Source organism: Belonocnema kinseyi, chromosome 5 (assembly GCF_010883055.1).
Source record: "Belonocnema kinseyi isolate 2016_QV_RU_SX_M_011 chromosome 5, B_treatae_v1, whole genome shotgun sequence".
Lineage (NCBI taxonomy): Eukaryota > Metazoa > Arthropoda > Insecta > Hymenoptera > Cynipidae > Belonocnema > Belonocnema kinseyi.
In genome coordinates this window covers 114,603,315-114,627,322 of record NC_046661.1, presented here as the reverse complement: position 1 = coordinate 114,627,322, position 24,008 = coordinate 114,603,315, and the positions used below count along the sequence as shown (strand labels likewise).

Genomic DNA, 24,008 nt, shown 5'->3' with positions numbered 1-24,008 from the left:
GTTGTGGCAAATTCAGAAGGTTTGTTGAAAATTTATGTGTTTTCTCGTCTATCAGTCTTTTTTGATAGACAAATTAATCTTGCTAATTTAAAATTCAAGTATGTGGGTAAAATTCGAATTAAGAGGTTAAAAATTAATTTTATCAGTAGTAGATACATCCCTTTTTTGGAATAATCGTTTTTTTTGTCGAAAATCAATTAGTTGAATTGCAAATTTAACTGTTCCATTTTTTATAAAAAATTGATAAATATCAGTTTAAAATTCAACTTTTTCGTCATATTTTCGAATTGAAAACTTAAATTTTTTCGTGAAAATTTGTCTTCTTTTTGTTCAAAGTTTAATCATAGTGTAAAAATTCATTTTCTTTTTATTAGCAGATTCTTAATTTCAGTTTAAAAATCTTACTTTTGATCAAATCGAATCTTTTTTGGTAAAAATAGTTATTATTGGCTTAAAAATCTTATCCTTTGTTTCAGAATTCATCTTTGTAGCTTCAAAAACGCAAAGGGTTGCTTAAAAATGCAACTATCATTTCGAGAATTTAATTGTTTTGTCGAAAATTTAACTCTGATTTGAAAATTGGGATATTTTGTTGAAAATGATTTTTTTCATGTCAAGTATTATATCATTGGTTGAAAATTCATCTTTTTGTAAAACATTAATCTTTTTTAATCACAAATTTTATTGTTTTTGGTTAAAGATTAATTTTTTGTCTTTTTTTGTTAAAAGTTCAAAATTGTTGTTCAAAAACGTTGTTCAAAATTCATTTTTACGACGGCAGGTTGAACATTTTTGTTGAAAATTCATATCTTTGGTGAACAATGTAAATATTTGTTCAAAAATTCATGTACGCTGTTAAAATTTCTTCTTTTTGGTCGAAATTGAATCTTCTATGTTGAAAATTCATATTCTGCTTTAAAAATTCATCTTTGCAGCTTGAATAATTTAATGATTTCGACGAAATTGTTTCTATAATATTCAGAATTTAAGTATTTTGTTAAAAATTCCACTATTTGATTAAAAATTGGACATTTTTGTTAAAATTCTTTTGTTTTAATATCATTTACAATATTACTCGTTCATATATATCATCTTTTTCTTTAAAATTAAATTTTTTAGGTTACAAATTTGACTTCTTTTAGTGGAAGTGCAATATTTTTGGTTTGCAGATTTAACCATTTGGTTGAAGATTTAAGAATTTGTTTGCGAATTTAAATATTCCTTTGGAAATTTCCCTCTTTTACTTGAAGGTTCAATTATGTAGTCTAAAATACATTTTTTTATTTTTTGAATACTCAACTGTTTTTCGTTAAATACTTGTCTCCGTTGGTAGAAAATGTATCTTTTTCGGCAATATATTTCGACTTTAAATCTTAAACAGGATTAATAAGGGAATACATTTTTTAACATAGCTAATTAATAGGTATCGTATTTCACTCAATATTGAAATATGATACATATGAATTAATTTTATTTAAAAGAATATATTCTCTACTAAGCCCCTGTTTTTGTGAAAAATCGCCCTATTCCCCTTGTTTGAAAAGCATTTTGGCCTGTTTAGTCTGTTAAAATATTACGTTTGTATGCTTTTTCTTCTATTTCAAATGTTTAATAAACGAGTTTAAAAAATTCTGACTTCAAAAAGGGAGGGGGAAAAATGTTTTGATTTTGAACGTCACCCTGGGTTGTTCAATATTCATATGATGATCTATGATGAACAAGAGGAAGTGTGACAAAGGCTGCAAAATAGCGTGACATTATATAGATTTTAAAAGACCACTTAACGATCGCTACTCTAAAGACAACTAAAATAATGATGTGCCTTCCCCAAAAAAAAGACTAGACGCATCTCAGCTAAGCTATTTTTTGAAATTTCAATTTCCCGGAGGCATACTTCGTCGAGAATGACCAGGGATGTGTTTACCACGTCATGCAGAAATTAGGAATTAAGAATTCACGCCTTCAGCAACTAGCTTTCAACACCCGAAGTGTATGGAATCAGGTGTTGTTTATAACTCATGAATGTCTGAGCTGAAAATATTCTTGAACAAACTTTCAGGAAATGAACAATTTACACATTTCCATTTCCAAAGATAATCTCGGATGTTGCGAAATTTAATTACTTATTAGACGTTTCTTACTTTAATTGCCTAATTATGAAATTGAAATATATTCTTTATTTTAAAGTACTGTAAGATATCATTACTAATCATAAATTATTAATTTATTTCTACATAAATGTTAGATTTTATATTACAATAAGATTTTCATCAAATTTTGAACATCTTTAAAAATAGGTCTATCTTGAAGATTTACAATTGAAGATCAGTGTTAGGTAGGATACTTTTTTGAGTAACTTCTTACAGTTACGTTACTTGTTACTGTAATTAGTTAGAGTTACTAGACAAGGTAACTTCAAGTTACCTAACAAATTACTTTTTTCTCTTTCCATATTTTATAATTTGAAAATAAAAGTAACTATGGCGATAATTTATATAAACTTAATTTAAAAATAAATATGTAGGCATTAGTTAAAGTAGATGAAAAAATACACAATATCTTTTGCCAAGTAACATCAATGTATATTTTGAATAAAATTCAAATTGATATGTCAAGAGACATGTCATTCGGAATATTCTGCAGTATTAAATTTTTGAACGAGTTTTTTTTTCCTACATTGAACTGGAAGATCGCTAGAATTGCTTGTTTCATCGACTTTATTTTCACAGCGATGAAAATTAAGTTTTCATATTGAATTTCAAGTTATAATCACTACTAACTCATTTAATTCTAGTAATTCTATTCCCTTATTTTACGCTTCTGCGCAAGGCATAGCTTTCGGCTGATAAAATAGTTGGAAATACTATTTGCATAAATTTAAAAAGAATGCTTACAATTGATTGAATTAAGGACAAAATAGCTTTTGTTTGATTCATTTTGTAACGCTTCAAATTTCTAACATTTCAAGTAAGAATATTGCATTTTCAACGAAATAGATGACTTTTTGACAGAATAGTTTGAATGTTCAACCAAACAAATGAAGTTTCTACTAAGAACATTTTTTAAATTAATTTCAACAAACTAGTTTAACTTTCTACAAGAAACACTTGCACTTTTAAAAAAATTGGATGAATTCTCAAAGAAAAATATAATAGTTGATATTATTCCATCCAAAAAACATTTTTAATTTGAAAAAAATCACAAAAAAGACGAATTTACACAAAAATAGCTTAATGCTCAACCAAAAAAGATTAATTTTCTACCCATAAGTAAAGCATAAATCATAAACCTTTCTGAACAGGATGAATCTGAAAAAAGAAAAGTATCTTTAAAGTAACTAAAAATAAAGTTGCAAGTTACTAAAGAACTCGTAAAACAGTTGTGTCACATGTAACTTGTTTCAAAAGTAACGAAGTTATCCTAAAAGTTACATATAACATTAGTTTTCAGTGAATTATTTACTTTTAATAACTAACTACTCAACTCTGTTGAAGTTCCTTTAATTTTTTATGTTGAATATTTAAAATAATTGAGTTTAAAATAAATTTTTTTTTTAAATAATTTTTGAATGATTTTTGAATGATTTTCAAGATGAGAAGTTCAGTTTTCAATTCTAAGTCTTGACAATTGAACTACTTAAGAAAATATTCCAAACAACATCAATTTAAATTACTAGAATTATAAATTCTTTAAACTTTCCATTTAAAATCTTAACTCTTCCTTGAAAATTTCCCTATTTAGGTAGAAAATTAATTATTTCTCAATGTTGAAAATTCATATATTTTTTTAAGGATTCAGTTTTTTGTTAATATTTCGCCTTTTCTGTTCAATTCGTAAGCTAGTTGAAAATTCCTTTTTATTTTTGTTAGAAAATCATTTTTTAACGGAAAATTTAAATATTTTGTTGAAAATTCGTGTATTTGTTTGAAAGTTTGCCTTTTTTGGTAAAAATCATTCTTATTTCTTAAAAAATCATCTTTTTGGTTGAAAATTTAATAGCTTTGTTGAAAATGCATTTTTTTTAAAATTAATTTCTTTAACTAAAAATGTAACAATTCCATTGTTTGTTAGAAATGGATATTTTTGGTCAAAAATCCAACTATTTGGTTAGAAATTCATGTACTTTGTTGAAAGTTCAGCTGATTTAGTTAAAATTTAATCTGTTTTTGTTGAGAATTGAAAGATTTGGTTAAACATTGGTTTTTTCAGGTTGAATCCAACCACTTTTGATTAAAACTTAAATTTTGGTTCAAATATCAACTGTGAAGCGAAACAGTTTTTTAAATTGAAAGTTCATTTACTTTTTTGACAGTTGATCTACTTTGTTAAAAGCTCCTTTTTCTTATAGATCGGCCTCTTGTTGAAAATTTAACTACTTGTTAAAAATTCGTTATTCCTTTGTAAAAAATTAATTTTGTTTACGTTCTAATTTAATTATTCCAATTTTTGCTAAAAATTTGTTTCAATTTATTTGAAAATTAAACTATTTGGTAGAGAATCCATGTATTTTGTAAAAATTTGTCATTTTAGGTAGGAAATTTATTCTGATTTGATAAAAATATTTTTTTTTTGTTCAAAGATTCAACTATTTGTGAAAAATTGGTCTTTTTTGGTTGAATGACAGTGGTTGAAAAATCTTATTTGTAACGCATACACGAAATATATGCTTTTCGAAGCATGTATTGCGTGCGGGAAATGACTAATTCCAGAACCGTGGTAAAAAGCAGTTATAGAAAGACTTTTTCTAACTGCTGCACGTGCACCGTTCGAATCAGATTACTTTTTCTTGCTGTTAAACTGGCGCATTTCGATTTAGAATTATTTTCCATGACTGCTGGAACCATAGCATCACTTCATTATGACTGGACACTCGAGAGACTGATTTTTACAAACCGAAAGTGATAAATTACCATAAACGACTCATGAATGCACATACAATACTGAGTGGAAGTTTGACTGGAAATCCGTGAATTTATGGACTTCTTTTAAAAATATTTTGATACCTTAAATTTCTGAACATTTTCGATAATTTAATAATTCACAAAAAAATTCCAGAAATTTTAGGTAATTTTTTGTAATTTTACTATAAATTTATAAAGATTATCATGAATTTTCAAAAAATCTTTTTTTATTGTTTCTCAATTTGAACGTTTCCTACGTTCTTACGCAGACCAAGTAGACAGTTGCAACTCATATGAACTTTACAGTACTTGCTATCGGCTCATCTTCGGGTCGTATCTGGCTCGTACAACAAATTTCACACTCGTGTGATACTGCCCACTTTCCGCACTTGTAACACAATACACTATCTTTCCGTTTAAAATTAATTTTCGAAACTGAAAATTAAACGGTGGCATTTGTCGTTGAACTTTCATTTTTTTTATTTGAAAATTGACCAGTATGATTGGGAATTCATCTTTTTCACTTTAATCGTTAAAAATGTATCTTGTTTGCTTTAAAATTTAACTGTTTTTTATAACATTGTACTTTTTAGCTTGAAAGCTTAACACTTTTGTCGAAAATTCACTCTTTTGAATAGAAAATTAATTAATCTTCTATATTGAAAACTCACCTATTTGTTTTTGGGATTCAATTTCTTTCCTCAAAATTAGTCTTTTTTCGTTGAAGTCAACTAGTTGAAAAGTCCTTTTTATTTTGATTGAAAAGTAATTTTTCAGACCGATAATTTAACTGTTACAATTACAGTTAAAAGCTTATACTCTATAGTTGCATAGTGAAACTCGGGGACTGAACCGAATTTAGGGCTGCAGGAGGTGGAGAATTACATAGATAGAGGGCCGCTTCGTAGAAAACGCTTTTGTTTGTTCACGCCTGCACGACCGCTGTTCACCCTACGCAGTTTCTTTTACTCCTGATTGCGGCGTGGCATCAATTCTCGGGAGAACTATATCAGGGAGCCCTATCTCAGAATTTCACTGTATTTAGTTGAAAATCAATTTTTTTCTTCGAATTGCTCATTTATTAAACAACTAATCATATTGGTTATCAATTCATCTAAGTGGGTTACAAATTGAGCTATTTGGGTAAACATTTATCTATCTTGTTGAAAGTACTATTATTTTGTTCAAATTCTTTCTTTCGGATTTAAATTTTCTTCTTCGTGACGAAAAAATTATATCTCTTGGTAGCGAAAATCAAAGTAGTTTATGGACAGCCCCTAGTCTAGTTTTGTACGGTACCACCTTTCTTCATTATATAACTTTCATTTTTAAATGATACTAGATTTTACATTGAAAAAAACAAGAAAACTTCTGAACGTGACTTCATTTTAAACCGGAATTTTGATGGGCTCTGTATTGCACACAAAGGACATTAAATCAACAGTTTTATATTTATTGACAGTTAAAAGCTATAATGCAAGAAAAGCGTGTTTGCAAGGTACTTCTACACCATCTTTGAGGTAAGTTAAACAGCTTTGTGGTAGTTACAAAAATTTTACGATGTCAATTTTCCTAAAGGTTCCTTGCCTTTATTGAGGAACGTTACTTCACTCGCTTTTTGAAATTTTACAGTCTGAAAGCTGTTTCTCGAAAGTCAGCGACTTCATGAAAAAATTTGTCATAATCTTTTTTGAGAATTTAGAAAAGAAATTGTAAAAAAACAACCTTTCACTGAAATTTCAGATTGCTTCTCATTACTTTTTTTAATGAGAAAATGAGGTTTTTAACAGGATTTAATTTTTTATGAATGAGTATTATCTGATTCACGATCGATAGAAAATAATTCAATGAATAGAAAAATTTCTCATTTAAATAGTTTAATTGATTTACTAAAAAAAAGTTAAATTCGCAGCTATCAAAAAAATGCTGACCTACATAATATACTTTTATTCATAGGCTATTTTCAGGCAATTGAATAGATTTTATGGAACATTATTTTTCACATATTTGCATCCCAATATATCTGAGTGTTGGATATTTATTTATATATCTCGCACGTCAAAAAGTTAAATTTTATCTTTTAATTAACGTGTATACAATTTCATTATCACTAGAAATAAAAAATCAATAAGCTGTAATCTTGAGATCATGAAATTTCACATTCACTTCACATCAATCTCAAATTCACGAAAGCTATAACTTAAGTTTTATTTTGTAGAAATTATCTTTTCAGAAATGCGGGAATTGAAATCATAGACATCTGGATGTTTGGGATACAAGCAGATATCAGCAGATTGCGGATTTGATTCTGACCCGTACACTCACTGCGGCCATTAGCATGTACACCTAATAAAGTGAATGACACTGACGCTTTTAGTATATATCTTGTGATTTCTGCTCAGGATCATGTATTTAAATTATTGTGAAAAAAGAATGAAAACTTCATTATTATTGATTTTAGAAATGAATTATTGCATGAATTATAATATATTATAATATTCTTTAACTTTAATTTCTCGTTCGAAAAACTTAATTCTTTCAGATTGTAATCTGCATATTCCACTCAGTTGAACATAATCTGCGTTAAACTTTACTTGACAGATTCACGCTCATTTAAGACTGCCATATGCGCATCGCTCTCTAAATCTGAATCAGCGATAAGTATACCGCTAATTTAAATCAGCGTGTATACGCTACCATGTCAGCGAAATTTAGCTCATTTGAATTAGCCGTATACTTATCGCTGATTCAAATTTAAAAAGCGTATTTTTACCATTGGGTGAGATCTTTTGAATTACCATTTCATGTTGAATTTCGACCCATTCATGTGCACATTAATGAATTGTAGATTGCCCATAGGAATCTTTTCAGGTTAGTCAGTCTCATTCAAAACTATTCCCGCAGCATTTTAACGAATGGGAAATGGCAGATTTAAAGCACCGCGCACAGGTGATAGATTAAAACTGTTACTAAAAGGTTAGATTTTCATTCTTTTAAAATGGAAATGTTAAATAAATAATAAAATTTCTATCGGTACTCTTTTTCTGGGTTTTTAGAGGTTATTATTATTATTATTATTATTATTATTATTATTTTAATTCAATTTTTCTACATGAATCATATTGACTGTATCTTTTATTCGGAATATGTACTAAGAGCCTTTTTGTTTGTCTTAATATTTTTTAAACGTTATTAAATATAAATATTTCAGGAAAAATTGAAACTTTCTAACATTACTCTATGAGAAGATAGTTATAAACAATAAAAAATGTTTTTAATAATTATGTTTTTTGATTTGAATTCATTATTAGCTTATGAAGTGAAAAGTACACAAAAATTGGAATGTTACAGAAAAAATTGCATGTCTGTAGCATTATAAAAAAAGAATATTATTAAAAATAACAATAAATTGATCCAAGAATTAATTTGGTTAACTTTAATCATTTATTACCACACTCTAATGAATAAATGGATGAGAAATAGATCATTTTAGTGGAAAAAACAGCTCTCTCGCATTATTCTATAAAATTATTATTATTAATAATAAATGGGTTATACAGCTATCTGTGTTAAATATAGTTCATTTTCGTCTCGCTCTAACTGAAAAATTTAATGTAAGTTGAAAACTTCGGAAAAGTTAAGGAAATAACATAAAAATTGATAAATTGTTTTAACAAATTTGTGCTAAATACTCGCAAACCCCAATGTTGAACTTATGAGTTTATTAGGTACCCTATAAAACAGACTTATGAGGATAATGTTTAAAAAGTAAATTTTTATTCGTATTCTCTGTTTAAATGTGAAAAGATTGTTTGATTTTAATCCGATTGAACTGATACTGAAGACTCTAAATAAAATTTACAAAGACGTGCTTTTTCTAATAGGAAAACGTGAAAATAAACGTGTTAAACTTCACGAACGCTTTAATATAACTTTTTTTGCTTTCAAAAAGCGAAAAACGCATTAATTTGTTTGTGAATTCAAACAAATTTGGTTACGATTTGCACGAAGATTAGAAAAAATTGGACCATACATGCAAGAATTACAATTTAAAATTCGTTAAACGAAACCTTTCAAAGTTGTAAGACTCTGTGTTTAAAATGTTTGAAATTTAAAAGTGTTTTACTTGGAAAACTAGAAATTAAAAACATGTTAGTTTTAAGTTTAACAACTAAAAATTCTTTAATTTTGACAAATAATATTTAAACTTTTATCAATGTGAAAGATTTAGAATCAAAATCTTGACTTTTCGCATTTAACATGAAAAAGGTTTTAATTTTTGTAATTGAAAATAAAAATTATGCAAGTTTTTAGTTTTACAATTTAAAATTCTGTAATTTTGATGACATACTTTCGACATTTTTTTAATTTGCAAGGTTCAGAATTGAATTGACATTTTAAATATTATATAAATCAAGTCCTAGAAATTCTAATTGACTCATAGAAATTTCATTCTCTCAATCAAAATTCAATCCTAGCACTGAATACAATTTGTATACATTGTTGGCCATTCCAATATAGTTTTATAATTTTTAATTGGCATCTAACTCTTCAAATTAAATTATAAAAAAACTAAATACAATTCCAGCTATTCATTTATAGAAAATCGAATTTGATTGTTAGATATCAAAATTCAATTATAATAAATTAAAGAAAATTATAGCAGTTCCAATGAATTTCTTTCATTTACAATTATCTGAGCAAATTACAGGAAAATCCTAGATTTTCAATTTCATTTCTGACAAATCAAAAAAAAATCTATCTATTCAATTTAAATTCAGCTAAAGAAACAATTGACTCTTAGCAATCCAGCAAATAATGTACAGTTCTACCTAATTCAATTAATCAAGCTATAAAAATGGAATTCTAGTAATCGAAACTCAATTCAAGCACTGAAATACAACTCTAATTCAATTTGAGCCACTCTAATTCAATTCATACATTTCAAATTGTCTTTTAGCACTTCAGATTGAGTTATAAAAATCAAAATTCAATTTCAGCTAATCAAATCTAGGAATTTAAATTGAATTTTCATACAAATAATGTAAGAAAAACTTTTATCAACTCCAATATAAATCCTATTATTTAAAATTGACTTCCAGTAAACCGAGAAAAATTGTTTAAAAAGAAAATTCTAGCCATTTAATTGAAAACTTTTCATTGTATCGCTAAAAATAAAACATTAATTTCAATAAATTAAAAAGAATTCAAGCTTTTCAAATTCGGTTTTAGCAATTTGAAAAAGATTTTCAAAATCAAAATTGAATTATAGAATATAAAATGTTCTGAACCTTTAGTTTGTCGAATTGAGTTACAGAAATTCAAATACTTTATCCAATTTAATACAATTATAGCTTCACAAATTGAATTCTAGTATTCAAAGCTGAATTCTATCAATAAAATATATTTATAAATAAATTCAAGCACTTTAGATGGATATTCTAGAGAAAATATCCTTAAATTTCAGTTAAGGACGTATTTTTAAAGATAAAACTAATTTTCCTATCAATTAAAATTTTTTAGATAAAAGAAGAACTAAAAAAGGGTGCTTTTATGCATCCCATTGTTTGACCCAGTCATACGCGGATTTGCCTAAGAAATAGCCCTGAGGAATGAAAAAGTTAAGTGTACCTGACCCAGTTTCTTTTTTAGAAAAAAACCCTTCCTGTTGCACAATATAAGGTGTCGAGGTCTGAACACAATTTAAACGGCATCTTTGAAGAATAGGATCCATTGTCTTTTCTCAGAATGTCCAGAAAACTTGTCCTCGATCTTCTTGAGAGAAGCAATTAAAAGAATTATATACCTTACGACAGAAAAGGCCACCTTAATTATATCTGATGAAATAAGACAAAAAATATAGAAAAAGGGAAATTTTCGTCTTTCTCTGAAAGTTTAAACTGCGACAATTAAAAACGAGATTCACGTGTCATGGAAGCGAAACCACTTTATTTTTTGATTCGGCTAAACTGAAAGAAGATTTTTCGAAATAAAGGACTCATTTGTGATTTTATTGAAAATATTAATATTATTTTCTTGTCATCTTGGTTCATTATAGCCTATTTAAATAAACTATCTTTTAAGTCCTTTAGCAGGGTAACATATACCGGCAGATGACTCCACTCCACTGGGTGAAGTGATGTTCGTGAAGGCCTGCGAAAATTTTTCTTTTTCTACACGGAGAGAAATTTCAGGAGATTAATTCACAGCACTATTCTTTATTTTATTACGCTTCGCCGCAATAACTAAGATCTAGAAAGACTTGCTTTTAAAACATAGGTCTCGAAGTTTCAGGAATTGGGCCACGCCCCTTTATTCTCAGGTCTCGAATTCTATGATTTTAGATCACACCGAGACTTTAAATCGCGTAAAAATTGTAGCTCTGAAATCATGCGCTTCCGTGCAAGTATCTCTTGAAATTTCTCTCCGTGTAAGGTGGACTTATAGTAGAATAACTGTATGAATTTAATCACAATCAGTGATTGCATTTGAATTGCAGCCAATAAACGATCCAGTCATACTTAGAAGATGGTCACCCATCCGAGTACCATTCGCGCTTAAAATAACTTGACATTTTAACTCCTTCCGAGTCCGGAAGTTGTAAAAGAAATTTAACTATTTAGTTATGGAAACATCTTATAAGTACGAGAATAATGTATGTAATCGATTTAAATCTGAACTTTTTTGCGAGTGATTTATCTCCGGGAGTGTCACTTGACATAAATTCTCTGGAGATTGTATTTCGTATAAAGATCTATCAATTTGAGGTACGTAAGTAAGTAAAAGATAGGGAAGCAGATTTAGAATTTGTTTTTAAAATTATCAATACACGCATTCTGGTATCAAAAGAAATCTTTTTTTAAATCCAATGAAGCATTTCTGTATTTAAGGACTACCATTAAACTAATTTCTAGAGTTGTTAACTCGAAATATCTTACTCCATAGGAATTATCTGCAGTTACGTAACATGTATTTTAAGACAAAAAAATCTCTAGACTCGTTTTCAAACAAATTTAATTTAAAAATTTTTAAAAATGTTTACAATTTTTCTGTAAGTAAGGTTGGGTTTTCTTGGCAGTTTTACATTTTTTCATTCATAGAATGCAGAAACACTAAAATAAATATAAAAAGTGCTCAACTTATACTGAAGTTAAAAAAAATTTGTTAGTCAAAAATTTTCTTTTTATTTAGAAACCAACTAATAGGCAATCGGTAAATATGTATGAATACTTTATTAACTAAGTAGATTGTGTTAAAGTATTTGATAACTCACGTTAATTTGGACTAAGCAAATGTCTTTTACTTATTAAATAGAGCAAACAATTTATTTAATGGAGATAAGTCACTGGTCCGAGGAATACAATTTTTAGTGTTAAACTCGCAGCTAGCTGCCTGAGAACATTAGCTCTTTCGTACGCGCACTATGAGGGCCGTCTCACGTTACCATTTTTCAGTTTACCTATTCGCTGTTAACTTTCGACTGACTGTGTAACTGCGGGCAGATCAGAGTGCTATCCCCTCTTCTATAATTACTGACTCGCCCCCCACCAGTGTACGCTACGTCATCTCGCAGTTCACTAATTGAATCTATTTTTATTCCATAACAATTGTTAATGGTTTTTAATGTCGTGATGAAAATGTTATAGTGTTTGTGTTTAAATCTTCTGAGAAAAATCACAAAATCAAATTTCAATGTCCCATGTGATTTAAACCTTTGTCTTTTTGTAGTAATTCCACGAGTTGCGAAGTTGGGAAACTTTGCAAAGGGATAGTTTCACCTAATCGTAAAAGGATACCTGGGACGAGAATCTCATAAAATATGTAAATGAAGTATGACAAAAACCATCTACTGACACATTGTCGCTTAAACAACCTCATGGTGGTCAACCTGTAATAATTACATGCAGCGCAAAAAATCAGATAAAATCTTTTAAATACTTACATTCTGCAAACGATTTCTTGCAAATTTGAACAAACTTTAATCTCAGTCTCAAAACAACATGTGGAATTGCGACAGCTAGTCGAGGAGCTTCGAAGAACTTCGGGTAAAACTCGTCAAAAATATGAAGATGGAGTATGTGCTAAGTAGTTCAAGAATTAACGCATAAAAAATGTGCATTCTTGCATGAGAGAACAATTAAAAAGTATCACTACAATGGTCTAAAAGGAATCTTAACTCCTTAGAAGGAACGATTGTAACAGACCTGAAGCTTTTTAATGTTTTATTAGGAATCTTGGCTAATAGCAGCCTTTTTACATATACATGGTGCTATGTAATGATAAATAGTCTTAACGAACGTGGACTTCACAGAAGCTGTGAAAAAGAATACGAAAAACTATAAGAATTGTGTACATCCTCCATTTGTAAGCTGTGATGTAGATAAAATATTCCTCAAAATTATCCATATACCTGAATGGCATCTTTGGCTGATCACAGTGAATTCCCTTTTCGCATACATGCTAGTCGAATTTGAAAATGACACTTTAACAAAAGCAAAAAAATTTTTGAATACAAAAAATCGCTTTTTGTCTATTAAGAAAATAAATTGCTCACTTTTTTCATTCAATATATAGCTATTGCATTTTATTCATTTTTTTATTGCATACGTACTTGCAAAAAAAAAAAACGTGTTGAATAAAAAAAATTTAATTTGTGGGAAATTGAGTTTCAGCAATTTTTTTATGTTTTTGCTCATAAAATAATTGTTACCCATCCTAGAAATAAGCAAATTAAAACTCAACATAGCAAGATAATTTGGGTTGAAATGAATCGAGACTAGGCGTGGCACTAACTTAAAACCTTTAAAAATCTATTGAATATTTAAATATTTAAGAGTCGCGATGATTTTTTCTGCCCAGAAATTGATGCAATAAACTTTTTAAAATGTTTTACTTGTACTTATAATAAATACAAATTCTTGAATAACCTGAAATGATTCCAATTTTATCGGATCGCATTTATATATGTTACAGGCAAAGTCAGATTTATGGCAGGAATTCTCTTAAACAGTGTGTCTGATTCTTACGAAACCCTAATGATCAGTTTAGAAAGTCGTTCGGACAATGATATAACATTGAATTTGATGAAAAGTAAACTGTTCGATGATTATAAAAGGCGTGAGAATAAATTGGCTAGTACGGAAGGGACATTTCAAGGTGAAAGTGAGGCTGCTATGAAGGTTCGTGGTAGAGAAAAATTTTCAAACTCAGTAAGCCAGTGTTTTTTCTGCAAGAAATCAGGTCACTACAAAAAGGATTGCTGAAAGTATCAGGCCTGGAAGAAGAAACAGGAAAAGGCCAATAAAGTTACATCTGACGATAAAAAGTATGCTTCCTATGCAGCAAGAGAAAGTGAAGTTTTTGAAATTAAGGATCCCATAGATTCGGAAGAAGTCTGTTACCGAGCAAAAGGTTTGAAGGCTCAAGAAATAAAGAATGTTTGGGTAATAGACTCCGGAGCGAACAGACACATGTCAAACAGTAAACAGTTTTTTAAATAAATTGAAGAAAATAGAAAAGGTTTTGTAAAGCCTGCGGATGAAAAAGAATGTGTCGAAATTCATAGGGTTGGTTCAGGTAGTTTAAATTTCCTTGTAAAGGGAAAGAAAGTGACAGTCAAAGTTTCAAATGTTCTGTACGTGCCTAAGCTAGGATCAAACTTATTGACGTTGAAAAAATTAACACAGAATGGGTTTCGAGTAGAATTTGAAGGGGATGATTGTTCCATCATAAACGTCAAGGATGTGCGAATAAAGGGTACGGCAGTTTCATCTTCTGCACTTTACGAACTGAAGGTAGTTAAAAATGAAAAATCCAATAAAGTAATCATTAAATTGAAAGATAGGCACAATAAAAATTGTCAGCATTCGTGGCATATACGTTTCGGGCATCGAGATCCGGGTGCAATTATGGACCTAGCGGACAAAAGGTTAGCCTCTGGTATTACAATTAAGGATTGTGGAATAAGAAAAGTATGTGAATGCTGCATTAAAGGGAAAATCATCAGGAGCCTTTCCGAAGAAATCGACTACCAAGTCTCAGAAAACCCTCGAACTGATTCACACAGATGTTTGCGGCCGGATGCAAACACAAACATCGGGAAAAAAATGGTACGTTCTGACCATCATCGACGACTATAGCAGATACACGGAAGTTCATCGTTTGCAATATAAGAGTAGGACAAGTGGACTCATTAAGGAATTCGTCGAAGCTATGAAGACTTTATTGAATAAAAAACCAAAAGTGATTCGGTCGGATCGAGGAGGGGAGTACCTGAGTAATGAACATCATAAATACCTAAAGGGAGAAGAAATCAAATTCAATTAATTGCAGCTTATTCAACACAACAGAATGGAGTCGCAGCGAGAAAAAATCGGTCACTTCTCGAGATGTCAAGATGTATGCTGTTTAATTAAAATCTAGATAATAAGTACTGGGGTGGGTCAGTCATTACAGCCAATTATCTACAGAATAGACTACCTACAAAGGCTACAGAGAAGATACTTTTGAGCTATGGAATTCAATAGCACCGGATGTAAGTAATTTACATGTTTTCGGCTGTGCAACTTATGCACATATTCCAAATGATTGCCTCGGAGGTGTCGTCCCCTCTTCTCCGAAATTCGTATAGTATGGAAAATGTTCTTTGATCAGGTGAGCCAAGGTATCCCTGTCAGACTCTGAGCATCCCCCGCCGGGCATTTTCAGAGTGCCGAGAATAGCATCCGGATTTCGAGAAACCAGCTTATCCAATCTAGCCGTTTCTGCTCCTCTCTCGATGTCCGTGCAAAACTTTGTCCGACTTTCATAATTTGACTCACGTATTGCACTCCTATATTCATCTCCCTTTGTCGTAAAAGAGGTCCATAGTTCCTCCGTTTGCCAGTACTGGAACGTCTGAACCTCTCTCTGTTTTCCCTGCGAAGCTCTTTGAACTTCCCATTCCCGCAGTGTGTCTCTGTTATAAATAGATTTCAAGGTTTCCATGAAAATCTCTGCCGCCATCTCCAGGGCATTCACGTCTATAATTGACCTGGGCAACTCTGAGAGTGCACTTCTTTTTTCCGTGGAAAACTGATCCCAGTCCGTTCTTCTTAGATTTCTGGCTCATTTAGGGCCGACGAGAATATTGGATTTCAACTCGAACCATATCTGTGAGTGATCTAAGAGAGTGGGTTTATCTGAAACTCTCTACTTCTTTATGTTATTTCTAAAACTACCGGTACAAACAGCGATGTCAATAAATTCCTCTATGATCGAATTAAGAAGCGTTCGGGTGTTTTCCATATAAAGAATATCTAAATAAGTGGTGATTAGGTATTCCACTAGATCATTACTTCTTGAATTGACGTCCGTGCTGCCTCCGAAAGTATAGTGCGAGTTAGTATCGCACCCTAGCATTTCACCCCTAGTATTTCACCAGGGTATGTACCTCCACTGGTGGATTTGTAGCGCTCTCATATGTAAAGTATGCCGATCCCATGCCTAGCCTTCCTATTCCTTTAAGATCCGTTACTACTACCAACAAAGCTCTAGAACATAGCTCAAGCAGTTGACTTCCTTCGCCAGTATGAAAGCCCTTGGATTGGCCGCTTTGGGGTCCTAGTAACAAAAACTGGCCCCACCTTAAACTCTAATGGTACCTAGAACTATCCAGGGTTCATCGATTAGCAAAATTTCTGTATGCCTCACAGCCATGCCCCTCTGCAAAACTGCAGAGGCGCCTTTGCTATGATTCAAGTTCATTTGGGTAATAGTCAGACCGGGAACAGTCATTCAGGTCTTCATCAGATCTTCCTCTACACCAGCAGACTCCTCCTGCCCCTGCCTGGCAACCCTAAAGTTAACCTGTTTAAAGTGGTAGAAGGGCTTGTTGTTAAAGACCGCAAGAGCCCCCGTCTGAGATTCAGGAATTTGCAAAACTAGAATATTTTTTATTGCTCCTGCTGCTGTGTTCTTCATTTGTTTACTGTTGCTGAGAATGCATGCTAACGGTTCTGAAAATCTCAAAATTAGTCTTAAAACAAACTACTACATTTAGCTTAACCCAGGAACAACGACGAGGACGTAGCAGTTTTCTGTTTCCTTCAGGGTGCTTGATTAACGAGAGCCTCCTTGCCTCTCACTATTAGGGGTGCTTGATTAACGTGAGTCCCTCGCCTCTCACGTTTGGAGATACTCAGAGAATCATCTTTTAATTAAAGTAAGTGCTCAAAATGATGACCTTCGGCTTCAATGCATCTATTAATCCGTAATTCAAATGAATTTACACAACGGAGAAGTGTATCTTCTTGAATTTCAGCATATGCACTAATAATTCGGTCAATCATATTCTCACGTGCTGCTGGTTTTTCTTTATACACTTTGGCTTTCAGATAGCCTCACAAAAAAAAATCTGGTGAAGTAAGATCTGCCGATCTTGCAGACCAATTTACAGGACCGCCTCTACCAATTCAGCGACAATTGAAATCACGATCAAGAACTTCTCGCACTACCGCTGAATAGTGTGCCGGACAACCATCATATTGAAAACTCATATTCTGCCGTATTTCTAAGCTCAAGTCTTCAAGCAACATCGGCAGTTTATTTTCCAAAATTTCCTCATATCTTGGACCATTTAAGCTGCATTCGATAATCTGGGGACCGATCAGTTTATTGCCAATTATTCCACACCATACGTTGACAGTCCATGGACGTTGGTGTTCGACTTCACGAAGCCACTGCAGATTTTCGATACTGCAGTAGTGCATGTTGTGGCCATTAACTATTTCATGGTTCGTAAAATACGACTCGTCAGAGAATAATACGTAACGCAAAAAGTTGGCATTTTGTTTTATTTGTTCACGTGCCCACTGACAAAAAGCTACCAGATTTTGGAAATCAACGCCATGAAGTGCTTGATGTGAAGAGACATGATACCGATGAAATTGATTACGTTTCAAAATTTTCCAAACACTGCACTGAGACATTCCGGAATCACGAGCAATTTCTTGTATACTAATATGAGGATTATTGGCCACTGCAGCTAATACAGCAATTTCATTTTTGTTTCCAGTCACTGTTGTTGTACGGGTCTTTTTTTTAGGTTGAACACTTCCATCGGTAGTAAATTTTGTAATAGTACGATAAAATGAAGCACGTGGCGAAATTCTATTTGGAAAACGCTAAGCGTAGAGACTGACAGAATTATTAAGATTTCTTCCAGCTTCTCCATACACCAGAACCATTTAAATTTTTTCTCGTACGGTTAGATACTCCATTGTAAAGTAATATTCGGAATAATCTTGGATCTAATTAAAATGAGTTTTATGTTAAATATATTTTTTATAATTTACTGTATTTAAGGAAAGAAAAAAGTAAACATTTTCGGAATGTTTCGATAGCCTCCGCTAACCTCAATCTACAATAATGCCAGAGCTAAAATTTAGGAATATTCAGGAAACACGGATAATGTAAACGTATTACTTAATAATTACTTCTCAAGAACGGACATACGTTCCGGCATGTTTTTCAAAATAATAATTACCAAAGATATCCGAAGCTCTATTGCCCTTGTTTTTAACCGACTTCAAAAAGAAGGAGGTTCTACCTACGTCCATCGCGATGTATTTTTTTAAGTACGAGTTTTTATTGCACTCGTTCAACTATTCTGTACTGATTTGAAATAGTATATTGTGCTACAAGTGCGGAAAGTAGGCAGGTTTACACGAATGTGAAGTTAGCTTACGAGCCAGAGACGAATCGAAGGGGAGTTGTGGGCGAGCCGAAGGCTAGCTGTAAACGAGTTGAAGACAAGTCGGAAACGATCCGAAGATGAGACGATGGCAAGTACTGTAAACTTTACAAGAGTTTCAACTGCCTACTTTTAGCTCCTGTAGCACACGATATTTTTTCTAACAAATGCGGGAAATCTTCGATTTGAGAAACAATAAAAACCAATTTTTTTAATATATGGTAATTTCTAGAAATTTATGGTCGAAAATTAAATGACTTTAATAAAAAAATTTATTTTTAGTTAAAGATTCATTATTTTAAAAAAAAGTTCTTTTCTTCGGTTGAAAATTATACTATTATATTGAAAACTCGTTTTAATTTTGGTTTAGTACTGTATTATGCACCTAGGGGGAGAAGAGGGAATTTTTTTTGAAGAGTTTACGTTTTCAGTACGAGTTAGATATTTTTTATAATAAATGTATGATTTTGAACATTTCTCGAAATGCAGTCATGATTTCAGCCCTATTAGATCTCGAATAAACGAAGCATTTTTCACGGTAATATTACAGGTAATTTATGGTAACTTAGCATAAATAGCCTAAAATTCAATTTAAATATGACTGTAAATTTCCGGCCATTTATGGTAATTTTACAGGTTAATATGCTCAGTTACTATAAATTACCCAAAATTCTATTTCAAACATTTTTATACATTTTCGGCAATTTTTGAAATTGGTAATCATTTATGGTAACATTACAGGTAATTTATTTTAACTTATCATAAACTACCAAAAATTCAAATTATGTCTATAAATGTCCAGAAATTTATTAAATTCTTGATAATTTATGGAAATATTACAGGTAATTTATGGTAACTTACCATAAATTTCCCAAAATTTAATAAAAAAATGTCTACAAATGTCCGAAAATTTATTGAAATCTTCGGTCATGCATGGTTATTTTAAGGTGAAATATGATAAATTACCATGAATTCCCTTAAATTCAATTTGAAATACTTTGATCAATTTCCGGAAATTTATGATTTTTTTTTGAAAATTATAGAATTTTGGAAACTTAATCTTTCTGGTTGAAAATGTAACTATCTTATTTAAAGTGAATATATATATTTTCAAATCGTCTTTTTTGCAGCAAATCAAATTTTTGTTAACAATGCAACTGATAGTTTTTTGTTGAAATATGAAATGTAGTTGGAATTTTAACTACTTTCTTAAAAATGATTTTTTGTTAAAGTCTTATTGCCTAAATATTCAGCTGTTTTTTAAAAAGTTTGGCTTTTTGACCATGAAAATCTTTTTTGTTCAAATTTTCTACTCCTGTTGAAAATTCGTCATTTCGATATAAAGGTTCATCTCTTTTGGAAAAATGTAACCTTTTTTCTTGTTAAAAGTGCAACTTTATATTTGCAAAAGAATCTTTTCTGATTAAGATTTCAAATGTTTTGTTGACATTTCAGGAAAAAGTACACAGGATAGGGTGGAGATGAGGCTAAAACTAATGGACCCTAACATAGTGGGTTAAATTGTTTGAATAATTTATTAATAATCACTATTATTTTTGTGTACTATTAGTGAAATTGTATCTGCATTTCACGTCCAAAAAAATGTTTTTAGGTTAATTTCGGCAATTTAATTGTGGGTAAACATTATATTTTTCAATGCCAAGGCCAATCATTCTCATAAATATTCATTCTTGTCCTATATTTTTCTGAAAAATTCAGGACTTAAGTTTTGGTCGAATTTCAGGTACTTTCATACGAAGAAAACATTTGTATTAACTTTAATGAGAAGTAAAAAAAATTAAAAATGTTATTAGTTCAAATTCTAGTCAAAAAATGTCTCGCGACCTCTAACTCTTCTTTTGATAAATCTAGATAAAATAGAGAAATATTTTTTCATCAAAGAAAATTAAATGTAACCCTCGCTCTGAAAAAATTAAAAAGTTTGTTTTCTATTGGACATTTTAAATTAATTAGAGACATATCCATATTTCGGCTAAAACGATAGGAAATTAAGTTTATCATAATAAAACAATGATTTATATTGCTTTTTCTAAAACAATCAAATATTCTGAAGTGAATATTTGAGCTTTGAAAAAGTTAAGCTTTGTCAAATCTATTGGAGTTAATTACATTTTCTTGAATTGCCTTTAATTAATTTATGTTTAATGGAATTTCCTAGAATTGTAAGAAATTAATTCAGTAAGAATTCCCTTTATAACGATTTTGAATCTCTAGTTTAATTCTTTATATTTTCGCACATTCTTGTGCAAACCTTTTAAAATTAAGACTAGAAAAAATGCACCAGTGCGATTTTGTTATTGTGAATTCTCTTTTGTTAAAAGAGCTTAGCTACGGTACGCGATTCATGGTTATCGCACTCCGCGCTCGGTCTTTGCATTTCTGCCGCATTCGTGCATAGAACTTTTAAAATAAATATAATATATAAAATATAATACATTTTTTATGTAGCACTGCCTGGAATTGCTTATTCAAATATTGCAAAATAAAGTACAAATTGTATTTATCATGATTATTTTAATAGTTAATTCGTATTTTGCTTTAAATTTTATTCTCAGCTGCACTGAAACATGTATCATTTCAATCAATTTATATAATTACAATTCATAATATGCATAAAAATTGAATCATAATAATTCCTATTTCCTTGTTTCTGTTTTATTGTTTTTATTTTTAATCTTGTTTTTTACGATTAAAGAAAAACTATTGTGCATCTGCATATGGACTGATACAGGAACCCATATAGGGTCCTATATAGGATCCTTTGTCCTCCTTAGTGTTTTCTGTCCTTTTTCCAAAACTTTAATTTTGTTATTTTTAATCTTATTTTATAAAATTGAAAGAAAATCTACTCGTCCTATCGAAAAATGAATAATAATAAATTTACAGATCTTTTTAGGCGAACAACTTTCGTCTATTAATTTTAGTTAGTACTTGTGTCATTTAAAAAAAAAAAATAAATATTTATATTTTAAAAGTTATTTTTTACGACATGAGCAAAAATTACGGGTCCTATCGAAAAGTGATTCATTACAAATTTGTAGGTCTTTCAAGGGCGCGCAATTTCAGATTATTTATTTTGTTCATATCTTGCATAGTTTGACCGAAAAATGGAATTTTTGGATTTTCCATTATTTTTGGTACGATCAAATTTGGAATTTTCAACTTTTCGAACAAATTAAAAAAGTTGTTATGATAATCTTATAGGTATTTCAAAAACCAACTTTTTTATTCACTTGATTTTTTTTCATATCATGCGTTGTTTTGCTTAAGATGTTCATTTTATTTTGTTTTTTGCATTGTTTGAGTTTCTGAATACTACGAATAACCGTACATATAATTTTAAAGTCTTGAAAAAATGTGCTTTTAAAATTTTTTGGTACGATCAAATTTGTTATTTTCAACTTTTCGACCAACTTAAAGAAGCTGTTATGATAATCTTATAGGGCTTTAAAAAATGAACGTTTTTCTTTTTTTGACTTTTTTTTATATCATCCGTTGTTTGGCCTAAAATGTTCATTTTAGTTTGTTTTTTTGGATTTTGAAAATGCTCCAACTCTGATCATTTTCTTTTTATAGAAAAAAGTCATTAGTATACATTGTTGGAGTCTCTGATTACTATGAATAACTGTAGATAGAATTTTGAAATCTTGAAGAAATGTAGTTTCAAAAATTTTGAAAATGCGCTCAATTTATGAATTTTGATCCAAAATAGCTAGTTTGCGAACTTTTTCCTTCTTTTTAGACCTTAAAAAAGTGTGCCAAAGCAGAATCCAAACTGATCAATTTTCCGAAAGTTATCGTGCCTACAGAATACAGACTACAGACTACACAGACAGACAAACAACTTTGTAAAAATCGTTTTTTCTGACTGAGTCAGTCTGAAAACGTAGAGATTTGATAAAAAACCGACAAATTGAAATTTTACATAAAACCAATACTTTCTCATTAGGATGAGAATGCAAAAAATGTATTATTATTATACCATTAGGCCAAGTTTTTGGCGGGGTTAATTAGTCATAATTGAAGGCTGACTCACCAAACTAGATAACCAACATTTTCCCGAGAATAATTTCATTCATTAAAAATTGTTTAGAACATTGAATACGCGTTGTAGTAGAACACTCAAAACAAGCGCATTAATAATTAACAATGCAGTTGCATTTTCAACCTAAAAATAGGAAATTCCTACCAACAGAGATACATTTTTAAACCAAAAAGACTACCTTTTAACAAGAGAACTGAATTTGCAGCCCCTAAATATTAATTTATAATAAAATAGATACAACTAAGTAGTTGAACTAAGTAGTTGAATTTTCAACGTAAAAAGACGAATTCAGAAAGTAAAACAGTCAAATTTTTAACCAAAAAGAATGACTTTAAGAAAGTTATTGAATTTTTAAGGGAATAAATTATATTTGAACTAAGAAATGACACATTTAAACAAAAAGAAGAACTCTCAACCGATAAATCGACTAAAATAATTGTTCAACTTTTAAACAATTCGTTTAATTTTTTACCAAAAGGTATAGTTTTTAACTTGTAAGATTAATTTTCTACCAAACAATTTTGAACAGAAATAACAATATTCAACCCTAGGAAATTAATTTCCTTTTCTAACAATTTTTCTGTAGATTTACTTTATCCCATCTCCCACTTCTGGAAGATTTACAACTTCCTAGGACCAACGAGGAATGCTTAAGACATTTTTTTATTTTATGGCGGAAGAAAAATTTATGTTTTCCGACATTGGGCTATAAATCTCTATAGTTCTGGAAATTATTTGAATTACTTAAAATAATAATTTTTCTTAGATTCACGTAGTTCAAGTATTCGTTGAAATTTATTTATTTTTCGTTAAATAAATGTATGACGTTTTTTCAAACGCTCAGTTTTGAAATTTAAATGTGAATATAAACGATTTGGATGTGGCATGAGAATTGACGATCGACAGTTGTTACTCATGAAAATCCATGGCATACTGTGAAAGAATGTCAAAATAAATAAAACTCATTCAAGTATGATATACTGTTTAAATTATATAAATAAAATGTCCAAAAACAGTCAAACTTTGATTCTAGACTGATTTTGGGACTGACCTCGGTGGAGAATTACCCAGATAGACGGCCGTTTCGAAGAAAACGCTTTTGTTTGTTCTATCAGGGGGCCCGATATCTAGGGTGCAATATAATGTTTAATTTATTTAATATGATGACATACTTCTAAAAAAAGTTTGAGTTCATTTGGCGATGGCATGACTACAGTCTGTCAAGTTAAAGCGTGGGTGGCTTTACTCGCAGTCGGTAAGGTGTATCGACATGATTTTGGTGTCAAAATATTAAGAAGAGCTCCCTCTT

The 24,008-nt window shown here is 30.4% G+C and overlaps 1 protein-coding gene across 1 annotated transcript in view; it reads left to right on the top strand.

Annotated features, from left to right (window-relative positions):
* The window catches only part of LOC117172547 (acetylcholinesterase), a 477,961-nt gene that overhangs the window by 214,629 nt on the left and 239,324 nt on the right, over window positions 1-24,008 (top strand). The window lies entirely within an intron of this gene.